Genomic DNA, 18,435 nt, shown 5'->3' with positions numbered 1-18,435 from the left:
TGTCAATGACATTTTGTTCCAACCTTTTTCTATTTTAATTATTTGCTTCCTCAACTTGTCCTTGCATTTACATCAGCCATTACTTGGTCTTGTAAAGATAAAATAAGGTCTTCCCCGTGTACCAATTTTTTAAATATGATCATTTGTCATAGGTAGAGCCTCTGCTGCCAGCAGGCGTTCATAGCCTCGACAGGGTTACCTATTACCCAATAATGATCATTTATCCTGCTTAAGGTGATCTACAACTTTCAAAGAAAAACCCATATTGACACTTTTTCCTTTTTTATTCTTAAAGAACAATGTCTTGGTTTGGTAGCCAAATTATGACACAACCATTCACTTGATTTACACTTTTGCTAAACAAGCTGGCTCGTGATGAGACCCCTTGTCTTTTGATCTCAACAATCTTAAGTCATTGCCTTGTTTTGGTGGACAATAATGGCAAAGACAACAAGTTATAATATCTGTGATCATGATAAGCCGGCTCGTGATGAGACCTCTTATTCTTCAAGATATAGTGTATCCTTGGGTCGTTTCTCTAAATGCTGCGATTTTCTTTAGCAGGGAGGAAGTCATTTTTTTTCCTTAAGAAAGCTCTGGACGACAATAATAGAGTATTTTGGAAATGGCAGTTCTACAGGGAATCCTCATTTTGTTATTGATACCTTTCATTGTACTGATATAAAACAATTTCTTCACTAAGATTGCTTTCATCAAATTTCTTGAAGTTGAAACTAGTATCATATCTGGGTTAAAGTTTTTTAACTGTATCTATTAATAATAAAGATCAAGTTTCCAAAAGATTTGCTATTTATACAAGCAGAAGTTCAAAATCTGATAGAGAAATGGTGTCTTTAGTAAATGTCAAATGTTGTTAACCACAGCAAATTTTATTAGGGAGGAAAATATTTAAAGAAATGAGAGGTAACTATTCCCTTGGATTATGTACATGATAGGGATAATTTCTTCTCTTATTTTGCCTACCAACATTTAAAAATTAAATTATACACCTAATAACCTAGATAAACTACCCCTACTTCTATTCTAACTATACACAGAAAAATTAACTAGGTAAAATGATATTTCCAGTGAAACCATCTTTTCATTTTTATTCCTACACGTATGTACCTTTTAAACATCAGTGTTAAGAATAAAACTTTTCTTGGACTATGAACATTGAATGTAGGATTTGAAAGAGTAACTTCAGTCGGAATTCCGCCTGAAATTTCTTTCTTATGAAATCTTATTTCCAATTGGATACCTATTGGATCATAAAAATCAGGATGAATTTTCGTTATGGATTGGTGATCATGTAATAGGAAATATGACAAGCCAGGTTGCGAATGTGATTTTTTAGTTTTTATGACCTGTAATCTACTATGCGTTAAAGTCAAGCTTTTAGCAATTTCTCGTAAAAGGAAAATTTCCACATATAAATCACTAAATAAATCAATGAAAAATAGATGGAAATTTTTCGAAAGAGATTTATTAATTAACGAGAATTGCTGGCAAGTTTCCAAAAATACTTTCTTTTGTTGATGATGTTTTTGATGACGTAGAAGTTTCTTCTGAAAGGTTGATATTGATTGATCTTGGAATTGAAAAAGTTCTGTATTTCCTTGACACAATTTAGTTTTCCAAAATGGTAATACATATTTCGAATGTTCTTTGATAAGGTGCTCAATATACCATAGTAATCTATCAAAAGTCTGAAAATTTAAAATACAATCCGATTTTATACAAAATGAGTGCAAGCGAAAAAGAATGCAATGATTATCTGTACAACTAATGTTACAGCACAACTGGGATTGACTTGAAATATCTTCTTTTTCACAAGGACTGGCCAAAATTATGGGATCCGAGTAATTTCGAATTACGTCTTGTGAATCAGAAAACAAGTTATGATTGGGGACAGGCATGGGGGTTTGCTCATGATACGAATCATAGATCAGGATATTGTTTTGGATAGTAAAATCATGCAAATGACCCGTTACTGTGGAATGAGGATCGACTGATATGATTCTTGAATTAGAATATCTCTCATTATCTGAGCTCTATTGAGTTACTTGAGATAAATCAACATCATCATCATCAAAGTAGCTATCATAAATGATTTTACAGGTTTCTCTAGATTTTTCTTTTTTATCCAATATTTTCAGAAAAGGAAGGTCAAGTCGTTCTTGTTTGAAAATGACCAAAGGGTGTTCTATAGCTGCCTCTTTATCTTGAAAACCTAATGGTGATTCATTTGAATAATCCTCTGTACTTTTTGAGATATCATTAATACTGAGGGGGAAAAAATTATCATCACTAAATATGTCAGGATAAAGAGAAAAATGTGATTCTGAAACAATGCATTTGAAAATATCATCGTGAAAAAATTCTTGTTCATCACATTCATTGTAGACATTGGGCTTTAGATCATACCTTTGTGTGTTTGTATTTTCCGAAAGAGAATTAATTTTCTGTTCTAACCTTGGCATCTGCATTTGTTGACTTGCGATGATATTATCTAACCTTGTCTCCAAGTTGTTTTTTGGTTCCAAGGCAGGCTTTCTTTCAACATTCTTGCTTTTGTCTACTTGCATTAGAGCAGGCATGTTTCCTAGGCTTTGGGAAGTTCCTTCGTCATGAGTGATTCGCACATTCAAATTGGAATTTTCATTCCTATTAGAAGAAAATAAAACAAGACTTGAACTAATTTCTGATGGATCGGACATAGGAGGTAGGAAATTCTCAGTATAATCTGAAGATTCTTCATTCATGAGTTCATTTTCAAGATCATATTTTAGACAATCAAGACGAAATCGCATATTAAAATCCCTAACAGATTCATCTTCTTTTCGTAGATACTCAATTTCATCGTATACCTGATCATAATCATAGCAATCAAATTTACAAATGAAAGCCTTGACGAATTGGTCCCAGCTGTGAATTGAGGCAACTGGGAGGGTTCTACACCATTTTCTAGCTTCCACCGTGAATGTGAGAGTAAAAATTCTGCATAAAATGCCTTCATCAATTCTTTGAACGTTCGAACTTGAAACATTTTGAATAAATTGAAGGGCATGATTGAAAGCAGAAGAATTATTCTTACCATTGAATTTTACCTGAGACAAGAGTCTTACCACTTCAGGTGGAGTGTTGGAAGAGGCACGAACATGGATACAACTCCAAATGGGAAGTTTGTGAGCAGCCATCCTAATTCAAATGTTATGATTTCAAACCATTCCAACAGAAACTATGCTCAGGCCCTCCTTCTAGTGCCAAATATGTTGAAGCCCCGAAAATCGGGTCGACAACAAGGGGGATACCCGCCCGGTCCGGACCTTGGTTGGCAGCTCCTTATCTGTTTGGTATAGCGGGTCCGACTAGGGATAATGGGACCAGTTTCCCAATCTAAGGGTGTGTGTGTGTACAGAGTTGGATGATGTTGATCTAATGGTTCTAATCTAAGCTACTTTAATCTAATTCTATGCTATTGTAATCTAATGAAAACAGCACATATAATCTATGCTAACCCGGGATGTATTTATTCTATTATGCGATCTAAACAGATTTCAAATAATAACTGGTAATAAAGATCATTCATCTATCACAAGAATGGAAATCAATTAAGATGAACCCCTTTGCATAAAAAGTTAGGCAAAACAGTTGTGAACAACATATCGCATAATAAGTTATTCATATATCAAACATAAATAAATGACTCCACCATACAAAAGTGCCAAATGGTAACTCAAACATTCATGCAATAACATATAAACAACTAAAAATTGTATATCACTTTAAGAATATAAGCAGAAATGGCCAAGAGATAAAAGTACCATTTATGACTAGTCCTACTCATAAGCTTCAAGCAACAATGATTTATCTCTCCTTGTTCTAATATCTACCGAGAGTACAGAAGTGCAACATCAGTAGCAGATATCAAATGCAAACATTAATAAACTTTGATCCATTCATTCATCAAAACCTCCTCTGAGGGTGCAAAAGTGCATGTTCTGAGGACATGTTTTTGACAAATTTCTGGACCCTTCTCTAAATGCATGAGAAGTGTTTAAATACTACTTCCTAATTCTAATAATAGTTTATTTACAAAATTTAGGATGCGGTTTTCAAATGACCGTCCTTTTTCTAATCTAATTTTTAAGTAAAAACAACATTCCAAATTAAGCTACTTTTGAATCTGATCTTTAAAGCTGCATGCATTCATCATTGGTTTAAGGAGAGTCGGCTGGCTGACTTCTGCTTTGAGCTGGGCTGAGAAAACAAAATCTATGAAAGCTGGCACCACTTTCTCGGCCGCATTTATGATACATTTCACAGTCATCCACTGACTATGCGATTTCACCAAGTATGCCCAGTAACACTCCCAATTGAACCTGTTTAGTGCTTGGACCGCTTTTCCCTTTTCTTGTGCCTTCTGCTTCCATTCTGCTTCTAGTCGTAGTTTATTTGGTAAATACCCCGGGGTGGTCTCTGCGATTAAATTTTCTCTGTGCAAATTTTCATTTACACAGTCGATAAGAATGCTTGCTATTGTGGCCGCTGTTTCCGCTGCTTGTTCTGCCTCCCTGATTTGATCGTCCCACTTGTTGAAGAGCAATTCTTTATGATTCTCATTTATCCTGGGTGCGCCTGCTCTTTTTCCCTCGTCTCTACTACAAGCTGTGTCTGTATATAAAGGTGCCATTTCCTTTACCTCAGAGCCCTGAGCTTTATTTTTCTTTCCCATTTCTTCCTGTGTATGGCTTTGTATCGTCCTTCGCTCTCCGTTCCTGCAGCTCACAAGTGAAATGGAAATGACTGATCAAGAAAGGTGATGGGAGAGTCTTAAATGCAGCAGATATATCAAATATGTCACCTTACGTGAAGTAATTCTTTGCAAAAGCACGCATCTACATTTAATTAATAGATGACAACTAATTCCTTTATTATCATTAAAAGTGCATGATCTTGAGTCAGATTATGGTAAGTGGCTTTTCTTGAATAGCGTGCCCGAAAGATTCGTGATGGAGTGATTTTGGTTCGCAATCATCGCAGATCGCGACATCGCATTATTGCATTATCGCGCTCTCTTACTGACTCACAAATATAACATCACAGAGTTGATTTGGCATAATATCGCAACCATCGCTTTATCGCGATATCGCAACATCGTAGATCGCAGAAGTTTTATGCTTGCCAAATTTTGTTAGTCCATCCCCTACGATATGCGATCTTGCGATCGGTGTTATCGCAAATCGGAAAATCTTGAAGTTTCCTCTTATTAGCATTACTTTATTGCGATGCGATATATTGCTTAGTACGAGAATCTTGCACATACCAGGATTATACCCAAATGGAGGTGTTTTTCTTATCATTTTATGATGTGGCTTTTTAAAGATTTTTTTCCTTATCATAAACTTAGGTTTTAAAGTATTCAAAAGATCTTCCTAAGATTACGATGGTAACCTTATTTTGAAGAAACGAAACTCTTGCTTTTCCTAAATTTTAACTAAGAGTCCCCATTCATTTAGTATTTTGGACAACACTTAAATGAAAAAAGGGGGGGGTTGTTGCTGGCCACAATAGTACCTTAAAGAATACTAAATTAAAGAGGCCACTACAAGAATACCAAACAATGATCCAAAAGGAAATGAAAACAACATAAGGCAACCCACTAAAGTGTGGAAGAAGAAGAAATAGAAGCAACATGTGACTTCAATGGAAAATTTAATTCAACATGGCAAAGGGGGGGTTTCTCAAGAAATGAAAGCAACCATCCAGTCACTGTTAGAGGAGGAGAAACATCTCACGGGGAGAGCAGCCCCAGAAATATCATGTAAGAGATAATCAAATTGCCATCATTTGGAAGATGTAGTTTCCTTCCCTAACATTACATTTGCAAATGTGAATTTGATGTACAATTGCAAGCAAATTTTGGTAGCCTGTAAGGAAGCAACATTCGAGAAAACTATTTGATAAAAAAACATGACTACTATATACATTATTAATTTATAAAAAGTAGCAAATAGTATTGTGGATTTATCAGTTACATTATTGTTTGTGATATTTCAAATTTCAAACAATATCATTTATTTTTGTTGGTTGTATAACAACTGAAACATGCCAATTACTCGTGTATTCTTTAATGTATCCAAATGCTAAGCCTACTAACATAATGTATGGGACCTATCAAAATAAAAAATAAAAAAAATTATAGTGATGAATGTATTGAGGGAGACAATTATTTCTAAAGAAAATGATTGTTACAAACTAGAGGAATTGTGCACTATGTATTGTGCTAAATAGATGTTGTGCATAATGGTCCATGGATATATGATAGCATGCATGAAGAAGGAATCTGGTTGATTGATATGGGAAATCAATAATCATCAACATGCTAAAATACATCTAGTAGCATCAACACCTTGATTCAAGGGTTTGACATTGACCTCAAGATGAAAATACATAGGAAACTTGAAATATAAGCCCTAGGTATGGACCTCAAAATAATAATACCATATTTTGGATATTAAACTATATTGGGAAACTAGAACCTCATGAATGATTTATCTTCCTAAATCCTAATGAAAGCCACCTTGAAAGTCACATAATTAGTCAACATGTAAATTCACCATGAACCAAGATAGTTACCTCAAACTTCATGTTCAATTATATGTGGTTGGTAATTATTTGTGAAGGAATTCTATTCAAATTTAAAAAAAAAAAAAAAAAACAACTACAAAATCCTATTTAGGTGGTAACTCTCATGCATGAAGGAATCCACATTGAAATCCAAAGCTAATAAACAAGAGTCGTTGTCCCAAAATCTGAGAAAAAATGAATGACAATGTGCTAAGAATGAATGATAACTTGTTGTTCAGAGATTTTATTTTGTTCATCGTGGAATTGTCGATGCAGTTACTTCAAAGAGAGGGATTGAATTGAAGATCATAGACAAGAGGAGGCTATACACATAGGGAGTTGGTGCTAGCATTCAAGAATACCAATTTCTACAAGGCAAAGTAATTTTCAACATCGATGTAAGGTAAAAGGCTAGTGTGAATTGATCTAAAACTCAACCAATTGGCAGGAAACCAGGACAACTAGACTACTTTCAGTTTAGGTTGTGCAAAGTTAGAGATGAAGTATAATAGTCTTAGATCAGAGGGCATATAAGAGGGGAAGTACATCAACATTATTTTAATCCAAAATTCTACATAGCCTCTATGATGGTGTATCAACATTCTATTGGAGGAACCCAACCATCTAATGATAATTAAAAAAAAGGGAGGGGTATTGTCAAGGTTAATCCTCTCTGCAGACAGATATGATCCCTCTAGCCCAATGAGTGGGTCTAGCAAATGAAGTGACAATCAACTAGACATCTTCCTAGGTTACAATTGAAAATAAGAACAAAAGAGATGGCCTACCTCGTTCTGATGCTATTTCGATCTCCTTTGTTGAAGATCCTGAACTGCTTGTATCACGGGCTTGTTCATGCTTCTCTCAGTGTTTATGTGCCTACACAAGTGATCAAGAAACAACAAAGCATTTCAAAAAAAATAATAAAACCAATAGCAACCTACTTAACTAATCAAGGAATGTCAAGCTAAATGATACATGAACATATGCATTTTAGGAAGATGAACTAGAAGTTGTGTATTACTAGAAATAAAGGGAAGCTTACAACAAAAGCCTTGATGCTGATAGGATATCCTTGAGTGGTAATCCAAGTCCAAGCCAAGAACTCTCCAACAACTCCTTCTCCAATTCAAATGAATAGCCTTTAGGCATAATCTTAGCATAAGGGTGCAAATATACATAGACCAACCCAGCCTCTAACCTGACCAACCAGCCTCTAACCATTTGGGAATGGGAGAGGATAAATATATAGGCTAGGAAAGGCAATTAAGATCTCTCCAAATATAGGAGTAGGCCCTCATCTCGAGGTAGCTCATAGGGATAAGACAAAGAGGCCAATTTGGGAGAATTCAACCTCATCTACGCTAAACAACCTCCAGCTCACTGCTCTAGAAGCTTCTATATCACGAAGCTTCTCATCCTCTTTGGGAAAATTTCCTTTTTGGGATCATCACGGCTATACAAGTAAACAAAGCGATGTCATCACAGGTCTGGCATAGTGCAACATGCGACCATTGCGGTTTTTATCCTCATAGGAGTGATGGTTCTGAAATTAGGTTTTAAGAGCCATTTCCTTCAAGGGAAGCTCAAGGAATTTCCCAATCAATGTCTTAGGGAGGATCTGAGCTACATATCTGGATGAGTACACTGTATGATGGTCATGTTTTATCCACTTCGGGGTATGTCACAAGGAAGTGCAGGAGGTGTGAAAAAATACTGTGTAACAGATGCCCCCTAAAGCATGAAGGTATAATGGGGAGTGATGGTTGAGATGCTTTACGATCTTTTGCAAGGACAAGGACAAACACTATCAGTAGACCTACAAATCAAAGACGCATATACATATACATATCTGATATTAAAACATGAATCCACGGTATGGAAGCAACCATCCGAATGGAAAGGAATATATGAAAGGATCCATGGCATGGGTGTAGCCATCCAATACAGAAGGATCATCTATAATCTAAGATCTAAGGCATGGATGCATCCATCCAATATAGAAGGATCATCATCATAAATATAAAATCCCATGGTATGGTCACAACCATCCATATAGAAGAAACATGTGTACAATCATGAACAACACATAACTCCACATAGCCTGAGTCATATCATACAAGACTCAAGGTCTGGCGCCCCATCCCAACCCGATCAAAGCAGGAATTCTAACATACGAATGAACGTGCCGCAATTGAACATGCTAGAAAACCACTTGATTACCAGTCGTTGATGTGTACCATTAACAGGCACAAGAGGAACCACCCATAAGGACAATGGATCTCAAGGTATGACAGTGAAATCTATGAATGTGATAACGAAGCTGAAGTTGAACACTGGTGGAATCACTCGATTGAAGGCCAATAGTGAAAACCTATCGTCAAATGCAAAGAACTTGCCATTAAGGCATGCAAGCTCTAAGGTACTGAAAGGGAGTTTCTAAGTCATCTTCCTGGATAATGAGCTGAAGTCAACAGCAAGTGACCCATCGAAGGAGATTCATAATGAGTCTCCCATAATCAACACGAAACAAGTAATAAAGTGGAATGAAATGTGTATGATCCAGGATTGTGACAAAAGGTTAGACAATGTATAGGTAGTAGACTGTAGATAGGACTTCTCTTGAACATATTGGCAACACGACTTTAGAGTGTGGAAACATTTGACTCAACATAGGACTAAAGGTCATAATGACGAAGTGGAATAGTTATATTAGAGTAAAAATGGATCACCCAAACCCGGAAAGGCAAGTGAATGAGCAAGGATATACCAAACCTGATACGAGATGCAGATGAGTGTCATGTTCAAGAGAGACATGCTGACTATACAAGAGATGTTTCAATTTAAATTTTTCCTCACTATTTATAGTGAGTACCTCTTTATTTTTACATAAGATTGAAGAGGATACCATATTCTTGTCGTATAATTTCACCCTTCAAATGAATCCATCTTAGTAAGTTTTACAAGTCATAGGAAGGAGAAACTCGGGCTTGTCATGGTGACAAGTCTTTCGTCGTTCAAGTTTTATGAGTCCTAGGAAGAGTAACTTGGTGTCTTTTTCATATTTAGAGAGTTTGAAAAAGAGAGGAAAAAGAAAACTCCATCATGTCCCTTTTCGTAAGTTGTCCCTCGAACCCGAAAAGGTAGAAAAAAATATTTGAGAGAACCTCTTGACCATGTCAATAAAGGTGTACCTTTTTCGTAAATAGTCAATCTCAGCCTGAAAAAGGGGTAAACATATACTTAGACAAAATCAATTCATTTAATTTAACGAGTTCGAAAAGACAAGTACTCGGTGATATTTTCATATTTTTGGAGTCTAAAAAGAGCTGAAAGGGGACTCCACTGGAGGAACGAATGGTATAAAAGGATAGCAACTAGTTCCAGTCATGATGGAACTGCTCAAAACATGTAATGGTCAAGAGGTTGGCTAATAATACCACTCATCAAAGTTGTTCCTCAAGCATATGTAAAACAACCAAGTGAAAACATATGATCGGCCAAAGAGATGGTGACGGTGGAATGAAAAAACCAAGGCTCATCTGGCAAAAAATCGGCTAATAAAAAAAACAATCATGAGATGTAAAGTAGGAATGATTTCATTTTTACACAAGCTTGAAACATGAGAAAAAATTATGCTTGGATTTGGTTTCATTTTTACACAAGCTTGAAATGGAAACAAACTATGCTTGGATTTGGTTTCATTTTTACACAAGCTTGAAACAAAGATAAACTATGCTTGAATTTGTTTGCATGCCCCCAATATAATGACTCAATTTTAGGTACATGACCCCCAAGTTTCATTTCATTCACCTAAGTAGACTACTGGTTACTAACAGGTGGATGGAAAGAAGGTTCACTTACGAGATCAAGTGAAAGACTTAACTGGAATTTTATGAGATCTAATCAAAGACTCGAATTTGGAAGGGGACTTGTTTAATTTTTTAACAAGATTGACACAGGAAAGAACCATGATCATGAAGACCTAATTCATTGTTTAACGAGGTTGACATAGTAAAAGAACTATCCTCGTAGCACCTATTTCATTTTTTAACGAGGTTGACATAGTAAAATAGCTATCCTCATATCCTTTGTTTCGTTTTTTAAGAAGCTTGACACAAGACAAGGGACTCTTCTCCAAATCCCTTGTTTCATTTTTTAAGGAGCTTGACATAGGAGAAGGAACTTTGCTCCACGGTCCTTGTTTCTTTTTTTAAGGAGGTTAACACAAGACAAGGAACTCTACTCCATGGTCCTTGTTTTATTTTTTAAGGAGCTTGACACAAGACAAGGAACTCTGCTCCAAGGTCCTTGTTTCATTTTTTAACAAGCTTGACACAAGACAAGGAACTCTACTCCATTTCCCTTGTTTGATTTTTTAAGGAGCTTGACACAAGACAGGGAACTCTGCTCCATATCCCTTGATCACAAACCAAAAGAGGCCATGGCTTCCAAGAGGTTCTCATTAAATGGGAAAACAACACTCTAGAATGGATACATGTCCAGGGATCCAAATGAAAACTCAGGCTCCAATGCCCATAGTACATAGTGTACTACATCAGCTACTAGATAATAAGTAGATGTGGGCATGGAACAGGCAGCCACATAATTAAACTATGGTGGGGGTGATACCGCTTGCATATGAGAACCAATTAGGGATGATGGTTGATGGGGAGTGACCCAGGACCAATGAATGTAAGCTGATCAATGATCACAATGCTTCCTTCATGTGGGAAACAAATCACTTGAAAGAGGGAGGAAAAAAGAGCTCCCATGATGTAAACATAGTCACGGCCAAGGAGTAGATTAAAATCCAATGAACCTTGGACAACCATCACGTCTATATAGATAGTCTTTCCTCCCAATGTATTAGGAAACTTAGGAAGGATCCCTAACATTTGACTAGTTCTTCTTTTAAAAGCTAACAAATTCTGGGTGATGGGAACAAGCTGAGGAGAACCTAAATCTTGCCAAGCATTTGAGGATAGAATGCTAACGTATGTGCCCTCATCTATGACTATTCTAGGTACGACCATATGGTAAGCTTGTACTATAATCTGGAAATGCACATAAGACGAAAGGTGATATCCTACCAATCAACTCCAATCAAAAGAAGTGACTAAACTACTCGGAGGGGCTATCGTAGGAACATGAGAGCTACTCTCCTGCACTATGGGGATAGGATACCTACTCTCATACACCTTGGGAATGGGAGGATTTCTCTCCAGTTCATTCGAAACTGAAGAACCTAGAAGAATCTGAGCAGTACAAGGTCTACTCTCTACAGGAAAGGTACGATTAACTGAAGGCGAAGCCAGGTCTACCATTTCCTCAACCAATGGCTGGTCAAGAACGGACTCATGAGACTCACTTTCAGAAAGAGTGGGGTTGACCAAAGATGACTCTTAATCAATCACTAGATCAACTAGTGAAGGATAGAGGGAAAGATTTTGATAACTAGTCGAAAGACGAGGTTGAGAAGCTGTAAGGTTTTCCAACTCTTTGGAAGCTTCATCCATAAAACGAAAAAAGGTGAATGGGATGATTACCTTCACACAACTTACAGGGAAATTTGACTTTTCCATTTTTTCCATGAGCTTTGTTGTTACTAGTTGAGGATTTATCACCAATATGAACTCCAGAGGCTGATGACAAAGGTTGATGTGAACCTGTGGACCACACTTCTAAGGCCTTGGGAATACTAGGATAATTTCGAAGAAGGTGGTCACCCTTACATAACATGCAAGGGAATTTTACTTTCTAGGGCTAGTTGGAATATTTTTATACATCAGTTGCATCAGTGGAAATGACTTCTTGGTTGCCCCCTTGCTTATTTTTCTTCTTCTTCTTCTTCTTAGCTACCTCATTACTAGAATCTAGACTTTCACCAAGCGAAGAGGAAGAACGGGGTGAAGAAATAGGCGAAGAAGGCAAGGGGTCAACTTTAGGATCAAAATGAGGTTGCTGTTGTTCAAGTGGAGGAGAACTTAGTTGAAATTTAGTTTGGATAATCGGAACCGCCAAGGTTGAAAATAACCAAACTGGCAAACTAATGGTCTATTCCGAAAGGGACATCATCGCCATATAGGGAGCACCAGTATTTCCAAAAAAGGAAAAGGACTAGGATTCCCATTAGAGGGGTTTTTGTGACTGGTAGACCCAGGAAATGTTGCCATTGCTATCAACCTAAGATCTATTAAGGAGTATTTCCACAAGAAGGATGTTGTTCCACGATCAATTAATTTTATAATTTGAAACAAAAACTTTTTCTTTTTATGTTTTAAGAGTCGAGAAAAGGACGAAAAAGGTGACTCTAGTCATTTTTGTTGGTTTATCGATCTTGAAAGGACAAGTGCTCGATGACATTTTCAAATTTAAGGACTCAAAAAAGATCAAAATGACTACTCAAGTAACTCTAGGAAAAAAGGTGTACCAAGTAACCACAAACTGCAATGTACACCTTAGCAAATAAATTTACCAAGGACTTGATGTACGTGCAGGAAATCTCCTCGAATGCTATGTTCGATGTATCACGTTTACAAGGTGGCAGACTCAACTTCCTATGGATAAAGGTTTGCAACCTATGAGGGTCTCCCTTTATATACTCAATGGTATGAGGAGCACAAGTCCGTGCTAGTGCTGTCTAATGCAAGAGCGAGCGAAAGATGCTAAGTTTTATAGATGCCAGAACACGTCTCTAGCCTAGACCACTAAGTATGAATGTTAATGTTGAAAATTCTCCTTAGATTAATTGATAGATTTTAAAGTTAATCTTGAAATTATATTTTGATTTCAAGGCCTTAACGATGTCACCTGAACACCTAAGATGCAACTACATGAGAAAAGGAAAACAATTCGTTTCAATGAAAGATAGACTAATCAAGGGAAGAAATTTCAATCAATAATGCATAAAACAAAATGCATCATGCAAATTGCCTTCCACTAACTTTCACTTTCATCTTCCAAATGAAAAATTTGAAAACGAAATTTAATCTTTAATTTCACTAAATGCATCCCAAAAGTAAAAATGATTTCGACTTTTCACTATCGTAAATGCAACTTTTCGAAAGAAAAATGGTTTTACTTTACAAAGATGCACTTATAGGAATTATGCTTTTCTTTTCGTTTTAAATGATTTGATGCACCTAATACAATTTTTATCTTGCAATCATCGAAAAATGTGATCTATTCTCAATGATGAATCTCAAAAAATGACTTTTCAATGCAACTAATTTAATGCATTTCCACGAAAAGTAAATTTCGAAATATAAGCTAAAACAAATGCAAAACGATGTTTTCAATAATTTCCACATAAAACAAGACTCAATCAATTAGCAAAACAAGTAGCAATTGATGACCAATTTTTTATAAAGGAAAATGACATGTTCATCAACTCAGTGGAGAAAGACATGATGACTGAAGTACTGACCAAGTTCACAGTTCCAGTTGTCAAGCTAATGTTGCCTAAACACTAACAACTTTCTTTTTAAAGCTTCCTAGCAAGGCTAAGGGTGCGTTAGTGCCCAAAGTAACTATGTCTGTTACCTTGGGAAGAGTGTTAGTGAACCCTAATGAGTTTCTATGGGTCAAGGGAATGAGTTGACTAAGAAAATATCCCTAGATTCTCTCCTATGTCAGCTCATAAAAGTAGGGAAACATCAGAACTCAAACTGTTTGGGGGAATTACTAATTCCTAATGGAGTATGCAAACAAGAAAGAGCACAAAGGCATGGAAACATCACTAATTTTGCCTAATGGAACTCATGAAGGACTTGGCAACCCTAACCTCACATGCTATATATGCAAGGCTAGGGCCATTTTGAAAGGGGTCGAACCATTTGAAAGGATTGTCTATTTGACTATCGAGCAGAGTCTCAGACTAAGGCATCAGAAGAGGTTAAGAAGGGAGAGAGAGAGAGAGGAGCTGGAGGGTTAAGGGAAGGCTGATGCAACTGATGGTTGTAATCACTCTTTCTACATCAATATAGAACTGCAATTGTGTTGTCCACTCTGAGATTTTGATAGTATGACTTGTTTGTATGTTTATTCAATATCATTAGCATGAGTGGCTTAGTTATATGCAACCAGATATCTTTATATGTTCATGCATTGTTTATCAAGGTTTTATGTTGTGATATTACGCTTCTCTTTTCTATGTGCAGCTTTGGTTTTGGAGCTAGATCAGGGGTCTTCCGCCTAGCTACATTGCACTCTCCAGCGACACCACACTAAGATACAAGGTAATAATTCCTTCTCGCTTTTATATTCATTTGTTAAACATAGATATGCATGTATCATTGTGACAACTGCAGCAAATCTGACTATCTTCCAAGGATCTTGAAAAGATCCTTGAGGGCTTCTACATCACCAAACACCCATGCATTAATACCTATAGCAGAATTGGCAATACCTAGAGTGTTAGTGTTGAAACTAACTCTCTATAGCCTCTAATATAGAGTGTTAGTCAGCCATTGCTTAATAAACAACTTACCCTGTGACCTCATGGGTTGGGAAATCTGCTTGTAGACTGATTAGGGATTTGCAGCTACACTTGTTTGACTAATCTGTGTCCTAAACAATATTTTTTTTTAAGAAAATAGCTTTACTTCTTAAAGTTTTTGTTCTCATTAAAGAAAACATACAATTCTTTTTACTGTTTTTTGCTTAGCTGGTTAGATCTACATTATTTGGTTTCAATAGTTGTTAGTGAGCATTGAAGTTCTGCCAGTTATGCTAGTGTTTTACTGAATAAGATGCATGGTATAAATATTTATGTATGAATGACTCTCCCTTTGTAGAAGCAACTTATTCATCGAAAGTGAAAATTTTCAAGCATTGTTTTTGCATGATTTGAGTCAGAGTCACATATAATTTCATGTGTCAACACCCCTACCGAAGACTTTAAGGAAGCACATTTAAAATATACCTAATAAAATAAATCAAAAAATCTTTTTGGAGTAAACACACATTAGTTTAGGCTAAGATCTTGGGATAGGCAGTGTGAGTTAACTACCCAAGATCATACACCAAAACTAGTGTCATTAAAGAGAGAAATCCTTCTGCACTCATACTATCCAGGACCACTCCAGTAAAAGCAGAGCTAAATACGAGACAACATCAGACTATAAGTGAAGGTAACCTGCCTTTTCTTACATCTCCTTTGTGTATTCTATGTATCAGGGATCCCTTCGGGGATATTGGAGCTGAGTCGGGGACTGAGGTATCCTGCCCACATAGTGTACTGTCTGCAACTATGTCCCCCTCGGTAGTGTTTATGTTTTGAGGTATCCTTAGTGGCCATACTTTTAGGGATGAGCACAAGGTGACTGGGGTGGGCTACCCTGGTACCTAATATAGACGAACCTACTCTGTCTTCGGTTTTTGAGAGGGTGCTCATCTTCACAAGAGTACTTGGCCCCTTAATCTAAGGTTTGAGTGAAGCTCAAGAGTAATCATAACTATACATTTGGTCAACTCTCTCTGTTATTCATTGTGATAGTGGGTTTCATCTCTAGTGGTCAGTGCTTATCAGACAGGGTCATTTCCCTCTGCTTGTTGATTGATTTCCTTAGTGTATTTTTCATTTTTTAAGTGTCGGAGTGTTATCACCAAGACTTTAATAAACATCACTGTAAAATTTATTGATAAAAATTATCGGCCACCATGGCTACATCCGACCCTCATCGTCAATCTAGATGGTTGTTAAGACTTCCCCCACTCAATGTGGAGGATCTGCCGAGCCCCAGTGAACCAGATTCCCCGTCTTCGGGAAATCAGTCTCTGAGATCTAACACATAATCAATTTAGACATCCCACAAGTCAAGCTTACCGAAGGATTTATTTCTCCATACAATCCTCTAATCACGAATCCGTTGGGACCACTCTTGGTTCCCGTTGCATTTGTACCTCCTTTGTCTTTCGTTGGAACATTTCCACCCATCCCATCGATGACTAATGGGCTGTGGGCTTTTGTGGACACTTTTGGTCCACCACCACCTCCCCAGTCGACAGTCAGTACTGCACCTCTAATGGCAAACCCCGCTATCCCATCTGTCCCAGGTTCAAACCTTATCGTCACACCCACCACAACTGGAATCCAGTACATTCCGAGTTTCGCCCCTTTTGTGTCATCCCCTGGACCTTCAACAAGTGCTACATATAGTGCTCCTTATAACACTCAATATAGCATGGTTAGCACAAGTCCCTTCAACCAACTCGATGGTTGGCATCCATTGTATAGTTCTAACCCCCAGATTCAGGTATCTGGGGGCACAGTTCCCAATATGCATACACCAGCCGGAAGCATAAAAATTCCCCCTCTATTTTTAGGTTTGCATGGTCAGTCATTGATTGACATGAACCCTCATTGTTAGTTATGTGGCAAGTGAGAACCCTCAACAAGGTCCCAATAAATCCGTAGGGGCACCCTACTCACAACCTCAAATGAGTCAAGGGGTCACTCCTTATCCTGGGGGCACTTCTATCCCCCATCCTAACAACCCCTATGGAAACCCACAATACAATACCATACCCCACGGCACTTACTATATCAAGCAACCTGTGTATAATATTAGAAACAACACGATGGGAGGACCGCAAGGATCCTCAAGTCATATGTCATCGCCTCGGTCCGATTCGAGGGCATAAAACACTTTGCCTTTCTTGGTAATGCTTGATATCCCCAACTTGTATAAACTTACAAATGACCCCATCTATCACAACTTACTTTGGCAGCCAATCCCGCATAAAATACCGACAGACATCCCAAAGTTCGAAGGGAAACAAGGGGAGGGTCTGGGTACACACATCACCACCTATCATCTATGGTGTGTTTCTAACTGCATGGTGGATGATAATATTTGGCTACGTCTCTTTGCCTGCACCCTTACAAGAAATGCAGCCAAGTGGTACATCGAGTTACCACACACATCAGTTAATACCTTTGGTGCTTCAGCGATGGAATTATTAAAGCACTTCCAACTACCCATCCACTATGAAACTGGGACAGAACTCCTCACTTCATTACATCAGGACACCGCCACCCACATCTCTGATCATATACATGAATGGAGATGTAGGCGGAGGTTAGTCAAAGCTCCCCTCCCAGACTATCTATTAGTGGATTGGTTCTACAAGTCTCTACTCCCCCAAATTGCTAAACGTTTCACCTTTAGTGGTGTGGTCACAGAAGACCAATCCATTTGTCATGACCAACACTTAGATCTAATATATTCACAGTCTAGCAATTTATACGACGTCATTCCCAATGTCCCTCGCAACTCCAATGCTCTCGCTACTTAGCAACCAAGATCACACGCCAATGGGATTATCAGCGCAACCTCCGAGGCTGCTGCAAAAAAACTTAGTGGTCACACTGTCCAGATGTCAGTTGACCCCTCTACCAAATCGACTGCTCTTCCTACCACTGCGATAAACTATATGCAATCTACACAAAAACCCAGTGGTAAGAACAAGAAGAATAAGAAAACGATTGCTCCTTCTGAAGAGCAGTCAACAAAGTAGTACAACCAAAAGCAGAAGGTTGTTGCACCCTTTGACGATGGAAAAGATAAACCCAGTAGATTCCCTTGCAAAATCTGTGCCGAAGACCATGACCTATCATTGTCCGCGTCTTCAGGAATGCATAGATTTCATTGCTAAAAATGACACTGGTAGGACCCCTACTGTTTGGAATTATCCTTTCCCTGCTCAGCAACATCAACACCTTATTTCAAACCAACCCCAATCCCCGCAAGGGGGCAATGGTAGTTCGCAACATCCTTCAGCTAGTGAAGGACCATA

The sequence above is a fragment of the Pinus tabuliformis genome, chromosome J (genome assembly GCF_031772625.1).
Source record: "Pinus tabuliformis cultivar Carrire ecotype Pingquan chromosome J, CPIR1, whole genome shotgun sequence".
Lineage (NCBI taxonomy): Eukaryota > Viridiplantae > Streptophyta > Pinopsida > Pinales > Pinaceae > Pinus > Pinus tabuliformis.
Note: the sequence above shows the minus strand (reverse complement) of the source record.